The sequence below is a fragment of the Chelon labrosus genome (genome assembly GCF_963514085.1).
Source record: "Chelon labrosus genome assembly, chromosome: 17".
Taxonomy (NCBI): Eukaryota; Metazoa; Chordata; class Actinopteri; order Mugiliformes; family Mugilidae; genus Chelon; species Chelon labrosus.
The window spans coordinates 23,309,478-23,319,175 of record NC_140350.1 but is presented as its reverse complement, the minus strand read 5'-3'; positions in this window follow the sequence as shown (position 1 = coordinate 23,319,175).

Here is a 9,698-nt window from a genome sequence, read left to right as displayed (position 1 = left end):
TGTCCTTCTAAATATAATCTAAACATCCCTGTTAAAACAGCTGGACGATGATGGGGGGGTCAAAGTCAAGAAGCAAGAGAATCAAGACAATCAAGAATCCTTTATGGTCATTAAGAACATAAAATTTTGGGCGGTAGCTCCTGGCTTTAATAGCGCAAATATGAAAACGAGAATAAGCACGCATAAAGAATAAAATAAAATAAAAAATAGACTTGTACAGATATATGCATATGAGTATGTGACACATTCATTCATTCATCTTCTGTGACCGCTTGTTCCTGTGAAGGGTCATGGGGCTGGAGCCTATCCCAGCTGTCATTGGTCTAGAGGCGGGGTCCACCCTGGACAGGTCTCCAGTCTATAACAGGGCTAACACAGAGAGACACTCACACCTACGGCCAATTTAGAATCACCAGTGAACCTAACCAGCATGTTTTTGGATGGTGGGAGGAAGCTGGAGAACCTGGAGAGAACCCACGCAGACACAGGGAGAACATGCAGACTACACACAGAACCCAGAACCTTCTTGCTGTGAGGCACCACGCCACTGTGCCGCCCGAGTATGTGACACAGTTCAGAGGAAAACAATGAAAATAAAAAAACTTTAGTGTAACTGTATGTTTACCTTTGAACTCACACTAAGTTCAGCCTACAGTTTTATTAGTCATCTTGCCGCATCTTGACTTTGACTTCTCTTGGCAAAGCTTTCAAACCGTGAGGGCATCGTCCGTGCACAGCCTTCTTTGGGTCACCCCGCAAACTTTCTATAGGAAGACAGCTCAGAGCTCTGGCAGGGCAGTTCAAATAAAAAACATCAATCTTGGTGTTGACTTGGATATGTGCTCTGGAACGGTAAGGTCAGCAGAAGGTCTTTGCATTGTATGGGATTCTCTCCACCTTCACTAAAACTCCAATTCCAAAAGGAAAGCAACCGACCACAAAACATGATGCTGTCACCGCCGTGCTTCTTCGTGGTATGCTGGGCTTTTGCTGAAGTGCTGCGTTACTTATTAAACTTTACTCAAACAAGAGTCATTCATTGGCGACGGTTTTGAGCTGCGAAGCAAAGTCGTGTCTAAGTCGTGCGAATAATCTGAAGCCGAGACACTTTAAAAACACGGCGTGGGTTGTCTGAAAGATCTTCACGCGTTCTTTATTTGTGAGGCACAAAGGGCAGATGGCAGCAGGGCAGAATCACCAAGCAGGTCTAACCGCTGCGGACCTCGATGAACAAAGGTCAGAATTAGCCCCCGAGACTCAGACCTCAGAACGAGCCCATTTACCCCCGGGGGGCTGCCTCCAAATAAAATCAAAATCAAATCAAATCCTGAACGGGCGACTGAAACGGGAAGAAGACAAAGCGCCAAGAATATTTGAGAAGAACAGATATTCATGGTCCCCAGAGGATGGATGCTCATGACTTTTTAATCCTCTGAACTTTGTCTTGGTATTCTGTGTTAGGGTTCTCTAGGCCGTGACAACCTGTTCAGAGTCGGGCCTCTTTACGACAGCAGCCTCGGCGCCTGCTGCCAGACTCATTACCACCTGAGGAGGGAGCTGGCAGTGGATGAAAGGATGGTGGCGACCAAGGCAAACACTGGCGTGACACAACACATAGAGGACAAGCCAACAATGACAAATTAAAATGTTTGGTTTGGCTGAGTCGAGCCGTGGCTGCAGAAATCGGCCTCCTCACCTGTCTTCTAGGAGCCGGCCATGTTGTTATTGTCACGTCATCAGCGACGAGTCAACTTCCTGTTTAAAGCATCCTCATGGCACAGCAGTCGACAAATTGACTAGTTGACTAGTCTGTACAACAGTTAATACACACTACTTTATTTTCCTCAGTCAGTCACACGCCCCTAAAGGCACGTGATTTTCACCTGATGTTAGCGTTTGTGTGTTAAATCAAACGATCGGAATACTTGCAACCAGATTTTTACAGCAACATACCGTGCACAGCTATCATCCTGTCACAGGCTTGGATAATCTGACATGCCAACAAGTGAATAAAACATAATGAAAGGTAGTTTACTGTAGCAACCGCTAGCTATGCATATTTATTATTTGATACTAGAGCTAGCTAAATGGTCCTGGATTTTGCATTTAATCCTTATTTAGTGTAATGCTTATGAATAAATATCATTTAGTGGTATTTGTCGGTTGTCAGTGATGCAGGAAGACTGAGCCTTCACTGGACACGTCTCACATGTCCCAGGAACGAGTGGACTGAATTTCAAGTTCCTTCCTCCATTATTATTGTTAATTTTTTAAGGAGCTTTTCGTTAAAGATTCCCTAATTCTTCACAAATTGCCCCCATGTGATGCCTTTTTTTGTTTTATGAGACATTTTATAGTTGAAAATAAAATAAAAGTACTTCAGTTGGCTGTGTATTGTTGTGTTTCAGTATATTTTGATGAGAAGTATTTTTTATCGGGTGAAATATGCCTGACGTTAGAGATGGCGTTACTGATTATAACGTTAGTGTTATTGGGTTAAGGAGCAGATAATGAAATAATTATATAATAAATTCAGTTCTGCAAATAGTCCTAAAAATAATAATGGACTATTTAACACACAGCATTTATCAGTATGACAAAACTATACGTTTAAAATAATCCTAACTACTTTCCTCTTTTAATGATTAAAATTTATTTCTTTTTCTTCCTTTCCACACTAGACAGACTTCTTCTAAATTGCATATCTGTGAATATCCTCAGCACTAATACTAGATGCCACTAATTGGACATTGGACCTTTACGGCTCGTTAGTATTTGTGTCGCCGGGGTGTATCGATGTGAGGCAGGTGGAACAGGAAGTAATTCCGATCTCTAATCTCATGATCAGCATCAACTTCCAGAGTTGAGTTTTCATGTATTATTACAGATTATGTTCCTTCCTAGAAACCGCCGCCGCCGCCTTGTACAGATGTCATCATTAGGAGACGTTTGAAACTGCCACATTCCTCTTCAGGAAAGGTTAAGTTCTCTTCCTCCTCCTCCTCCTCTTCCTCCTCCTGGGAGCAGGAGTGGAGGTTAATAAAGAGCTTTTAAATACAGCAGAGAACATTCAGTTTGATTACTTCCCTCCCTTCACTAATGCATCCAGAATCAACATGACCTGGACTATTTCCAGCCAGGCACGATGCACGCCGCATAAAGATGGCTGAGCGATGTGCAGGTCTTCAGTCTCACCGTTGAATCTGCTGACACCGGGCTCTAGCTTATCTTCCATTCAGGAAAGCAGAACACAATGATTATAATGTGGCGTGCATGAAAAATGGAAGCAGTGACTCACCGGCGAGCCACAGGAAGTCGTCTCCACTACCAGAGAGCAACTAACTGTTGAACGAAAGGAACAGAGCAATCATGCGAGAAATACGCATAATGGGATGAAAGGAAGTGTAATTTCAGAGTGAGGCGGACGACTACGAATCAACCACTTAGCCGAGGACATGGTGTGCTGCATCTTGAGCGTGTTGTGGGAAGACGCGGAGAGGAGGCCAAGGGGGTCATCGGTGCGCCGCGGGCTTCTAATAGCGGACCGCCACGAGGGCTTGGTGAAGCCCACTGGTCGCCCTCATCCTCTTAGTGTTATTTCGTGAATTGTAAAGTCAGCAGCCGTGGGTGGTGGGATTGATATTCTAAATCACATCCTGATGGGAACTCTAATAATTCTCACCCAGATGTGACTGGAGCAGGAAGCAAATACGCGATTGTTGCTGCTTCTCTTTCTATAAGCCTTTAACAGCGGGCATTTTTAAAGAAAGCACAACATAAACAGACGGCTGCTCGGTTACTCTATATATTATTAATACGCTGTCTGGCCAAAAAATAAGTCTCCACCTGGATGGGTGATTATCTTTCAGCTGACAACAAGTTATTTAACCCCAACTGACGCAATGAGTAGTTTCTCATTTCTTCAACAACCATGTCTAAAGACACATCCTGTGGTCGTGGAAAAGATGTTAGTCTGTTTGAGAAGGGTCAAATCATTGGCATGAATCAAGCAGAGAAAACATCTAAGGAGATTGTAGAAACTACTAAAACTGGGTTAAGAACTGTCCAACGCATTATTAAAAACTGGAAGGATAGTGGAGAACCATCAGGGTAAGAAGAGAGGCAGATGAAGTGATGCACCCATCATGCCTAGTGTCTACTGTACAAGCCTGTGGGGGCAGTGCTATGATCTGGGGTTGCTGCAGTTGCTCAGGTCTAGGTTCAGCAACATTATGTTGTCCAAAGAATGAGGTCAGCTGACTACCTGAATATACTGAATGACCAGGTTATTCCATCAATGGATCATATTCCAAGATGTCAATGCCAGGATTCATGGGGCTCAGATTATGAAAGAGCGGTCTTGGTCTTGAAGATCTTGGTGAAAAATGAATGCATTAACACTGGATGGAAATAAATCTGGTGACATTGTAGAAGCTTATTGAAACAACAGTGAATGTGTGCTGTAATCAAAGCTAAAGGCGGTCCAATGAAATATTAGAGCGGGTGAAAGAAAGAAATTAAAGAAAGGCAGCTGGACTTGTAGAGTTTCTTGAAGGCGTTTCATTGAGTTTGGGTTTAAATGGGAAGATCTGTGGGTGGTGCCCATCAGAAACTCACATGATTACAGTCTGTTAATGACCAGATACTGACCTATCGTTGGACCCGTCCTTGTTCTCTAATGAAATCCTCTCTAATGACCTATTATCAGCCAGAGGCTCCAGTCTCAAAGTGCAAACGGGGGTGAAACTTCTTGGGGACAGGTGTTCAGATTGTACTGTAGATTAATGGCTGATTACACTTGTTCTGAGAAGGATTTTACATCTTGACACAGATGTCTTCTTTTACTCCTCTGTCAAACCATCTGTCTTCTCTGGTTAAGAAGAAAGAAAATCCCTAAAATGCTGCCAGGCATCGAGCCAATAGACTCAGTTTTGATGCCAAACCATCCCATACTCTTCTCATTTACCAGCAATAAACCAAATTCAGATAAATGTGCACACCTGTAGATAATTTCCCAATGCACACTTGCATTCTAGTTAAAGCTGCACTAATCTTGTTCCTTCACATTAAAATAAAAAAAGTCACAGCACACCTGCAGAGAATCGTCTCCCGGCTGTAGTTCCCCTCATCTTTTTAGTGCCTTTTACTTCCTTTTTTGTTTTTCCGGCCCGCGGCTTGGTTCTTATCGACAGCAAAACAGCAGGTCGGCCGTTTTCAGGAACACCGAACAAGAGATGGCTAAAGTTAGCAGCTACCTGGTGAACATAGCGGACCATTTAGCAGCTAAGTAGGCTAATTATCCTCTCAGGAGTTAATGGAGAGCTAAACAGTTGCCAAACATCTTTAACCAAATCAGCTGTATGACGTGATAAATTATCAGCGCAGTGCTTTAAGGTTGTTCTACGGCACATGTGTCAAACTCAAGCAAGAACTTAAAAAGTCTGATTAATTGTCTTAAAATAAATAAGTCAAAAGCGCGCATTGACCATAAACTATATTTCTGATTGTGGATTACGGACATCGGACTATCCGCAGACACCCTTGGTTTGAATATTGCCTGGTTTAACGACGCTGATTTTCGGAACATGGACTGAAAAGAACTGAGCTAGGCGGCTAGTTGACAAACTAGCTAGCGTGCGGCTAGGGTAACAGCAGACGCTACCTCGCGCTACCTAGCAACATGGGTCCGAAGAAGGCTATGACAGCCGAGGAGGACGATGACATTAAGAAGTCTCTTGTCTGAAGAGATTTCAGTTGTGAAACTGCAGCAGAAATCCATCCTGGACCTGGTGGAAGAAGTGAAGGCTCTCCGGATCCAGAACGCAGAGAAGGACCGGCGTTCTGGTGCACCTGGAGAGTCGAGTGGCGGAGCTGGAGCAGTACACCAGGGTCAATGACGTGATTGTGACCGGGCTCCGTATCAAACCCTGGTCATACGCCCGGGCGGTGACCGTTGACAACGAGGGGGAGCCCGGTGAGCAGGATGTCAGCTCCGTAGAGCAACAAGTGGCTGCCTTCCTACAATCCAAAGGGATTGAAATAGACTGGAGCAACGTTGAGGCATGCCACCCTCTGCCCCGGAGAGATGACAGCGACAAACGAGCCGTGATCATGAGATTTATCAACAGAGAACACAAGACCGCACTGTTAAAACAAGGAAGGAAACTGAAAGGATCAAATCATGCCAATCATATTACCCGCAAAGTGGCGTCATCCCGCCACTAGATTGCAGTGTATCCACATCAATGCGATTTTCAACAAGTGGAATTGAGAAATACAAATTATCCCAAAATGTCCAAGAAGAGAAAAGTTGATGCAGATGGAAGGCTGTTACAGGAAAGATGGGAAGGCGAATACATGTTTGTGCTTCAAGGAGAAAAACTGGTATGTCTTTTGTGTTATGAGGCAGTGTCAGCTGTCAAAGAGTGCAATCTACGTCGGCATTTAGACACCAAACACGGAGCTAAGCATGCCAAAGTTAGCCTTCCAGAAAAACAACAAGAATTAAAAGGCAAACTACCAGTCCAGATTTAAAAAATGGCAGGAAAAGCTGGAAAATATCAAACTTTCTGCCTTACAGATATGATCTGCGGTAATTTGGTGTCATTTAAATACGGTGCTATTAAGGATAATTTCTAAAAGGATGATCAACTCAAGTGTGTTTCAGTTTTACAGTGGACAAAATGATACAACAATCTGTCAATGTTCAGCTCAGCGGCGCTGCAAACTGAAGTCATAAACATAAATCAATACCGCTGTGACAAATTCAATCAAACGGATAGATCTGCTTTTACCTTGAAACCATCATCAGGAGTAGGCAGCAATAAAAAGCTGGTATGTCAGCTCGCTGTCACTCTCTACCACACTCTGATCATTCATTCATTCATTCATTTTACGTGCAGCTCAGCTTTCACTGTTACGTGGGAAAATAGATTTGCCAGTAGAAATGAATTCATCTTCTTCTAGTCTTTCTGTTGTCACCACCAGAGGGCATCGTTAGCAGAGATGGAGCTTGAGGGACAGGAAGTTTTTTTCAAAGAGCGAGATTCTTCTTTGGATGACTTCTTTATGAGTTGAACGAACACAGAAAATGCATGATGTAGTGTTTGTGTTCAACGGTATGTTTTATTAAAACAGCTGCGTCAAACCCAAAACAACACTGTTGTTCTTAAAGCTTTCTGAGAGTGTTTATGGCCTTAAGTGGAGTTGAAACATAATTAAGCCTCTGGGGACTCTGTAATGATCCTTCATTTGCTTCCGCTGTGAAGCGTAAACCCCAGGGAGGTTCATCACTTTCCAGGAGGAATTTGGGGAGACAGCTCTACGGTCTGATGAAACCGAACTGGAGCTGTTGTCTAGCCAGAAGAATACCATCCCCACGGCTAAGCATGGAGATGGGTCATCCATCATGTGGGGCTGTTTTTCTGCAGCACAGGAACTGGCAATCTTGATCGTGTACCTGGTATCATGGATTCCCAGAAAGAGGAACATGATTCCTTCTCCTGACAAACTGGTGATTGCTGGGTTTTTCCGGCAGGACGATGATCCCAAGCACACCTCCAAGTCGACCAAAGATTGGTTGAGAAAAAGGTTAAATCCGATTCAAACTCTTTGATGACTTCCGCGCTGCAGCTGCTACCTTTGAATCCCACCAAACATCGCTGAGCTTTTGCACCTGATGGACGGGCAAAGATTCTGATCGAGAGGTGCAGGAACCCTGTTAGCACTCGCCGAAAACCTTTATTAGAAGTTGTAAAAGCTGAAGGACGGTCCACAAAGTACTGAAACTGGGGGGTTGAATGATACTGCACGTGCACATAGTCATCTTCTGCTCACAAAATACCTCAAATATGTATTTTGAGTTCGTTTTTGTCATTCATTGTCACTATAATGTCTTTTGAGGTGAGGTGGTTGAATATTTCTGATTGCAACTGTATGTTAGTGAGTTTCTCTGGCTTTCCCTCCATAAAGAAAGTCTGATAAATTGATGCTTGGAGTGCAGAGATGCTTAAATTAAGCTTAAATGAAAACTCAATGAGTAAAACACAAGAACACAGTGTGTGAAAAGGGAGCTTGTCTGCTTTACTGCATTGCAAAGTCAGGCCTTTAACTCGGAAACCCAAGCGGCAAAAGAGCTGCAGCCAGTAGAAACGCAAGAAAGCCACTTGCTGCAAGAAAAGTGTTGAGCTCTGGCGCTGCTTTAATCCCCTTCCTCGACTGGCATTACCGCCCTAAGAGCAGCCAAAATTAAAGGCAGTATTTTAGGCGTCAGCGTCGGCCACTAAGAACAAGAATGTTTGAAAAGGTCACCGTTTCCCTTGACTCCCCCTCATTTACACCGAGTTCCTGGGTGACGGGAGTGGCGGAGCCTCTTAGGAGCGCTTGTTAAGACACCATTAATCAGATTTCACCAGACATGCCTCGCAATTTGGCTGAGGCTGTTTATCCTTTTGTCGTTCGCGCTCCCGCTCTGAATAATACAAAGATTGCTTCAGGACTCACAGATAACTGACTGTTACTTAGCAGAGGGGAAGGCAGCTGCAGATGAGGAATTTGGAGTTGAGACAGTCCAACACGCTTTTCTCTCCAGATATTCTTTTTCTGATGTTAATGATCAAGGGCACAGCTGCCAAGAAAATAAAATGAAAGCAGGAGAGCGGCTCATTTTCCTGGAAGAATATGGATTGGATATCAAACTAAAAAACAATAAAAGTCAATGGGCTGGTTGAGGCTTTACACAGAGCAACACAAACCTCTTCCTGTTTTTGTCCTGCTCACAGAGAGTGTGCAGCCTGTCACAGTCGATGAACCTCAATGCACTCTGCAAAGCCGTGATTGTATTCTGATTTAGCGAAAACGTGGGACTCAATTTTGTGGTTTATTATTTCAGGGCCCGTCGGTTAGGATAGCGCTGTACTCATCAGTGTTAGATGAGGGGGATGCGGCGCTGCGACAAAGTTCGGGCCCAGAAACCATTTTATCTGGATGGAGGGGGAACTCACTCATTTCACAACTACAGCAAGTATATTAGCTCAAACCATGAAGTTGGTCTAAGAAATCTGATTACAACGATTTAAACGCCTTTTTTGGCTCAGTTGTTTTATTCTGGGGAATATTAGCTCCTGTCTCTTTAAGACGCCCCCTCCCTAAAAGCCCACTGTCGTCTGATTGGCTGGATTCGATAGGAAGCCTGTGAGCTCATGAGCTCCGCCTCTTCCTGCCGCAAAATGAGGTTCCAAAATCAAACTTTTCTCAAGTAACATCATTTCTTGTTCCGGATTGGAAACCTCTTAAATCTGCACGTTCAAATCCGATCTGGAATATGAGAGTAGACATCCACGGCAACGTTGAGTCAAGGAGGATGTCTCTTTTTGGTAAATATTATCCTCTCTAATAATTGTGGATATTTGCATGTTGGAGTACTTTAAATTAATTTATTACTACACAAAAATACTGGTTTTTTTTTATTCTTTATTTAAAATGATGCATATAAAAACAACACAAACCAATACACGAAAGAAAAAACGCAACAACCAAAGAACAATCAGTGTTTCAGCAAACATATAAACCCAAATCAAGATCTGCTTCACAAATGGACATCAAACGGAGCCCCACATAGGGGGGAGAAAGTACACCTGACAGGAGACCTCAACAAACAAAAAAACGAAATAGACGTAATTTCTCACGACCTTTTGTCA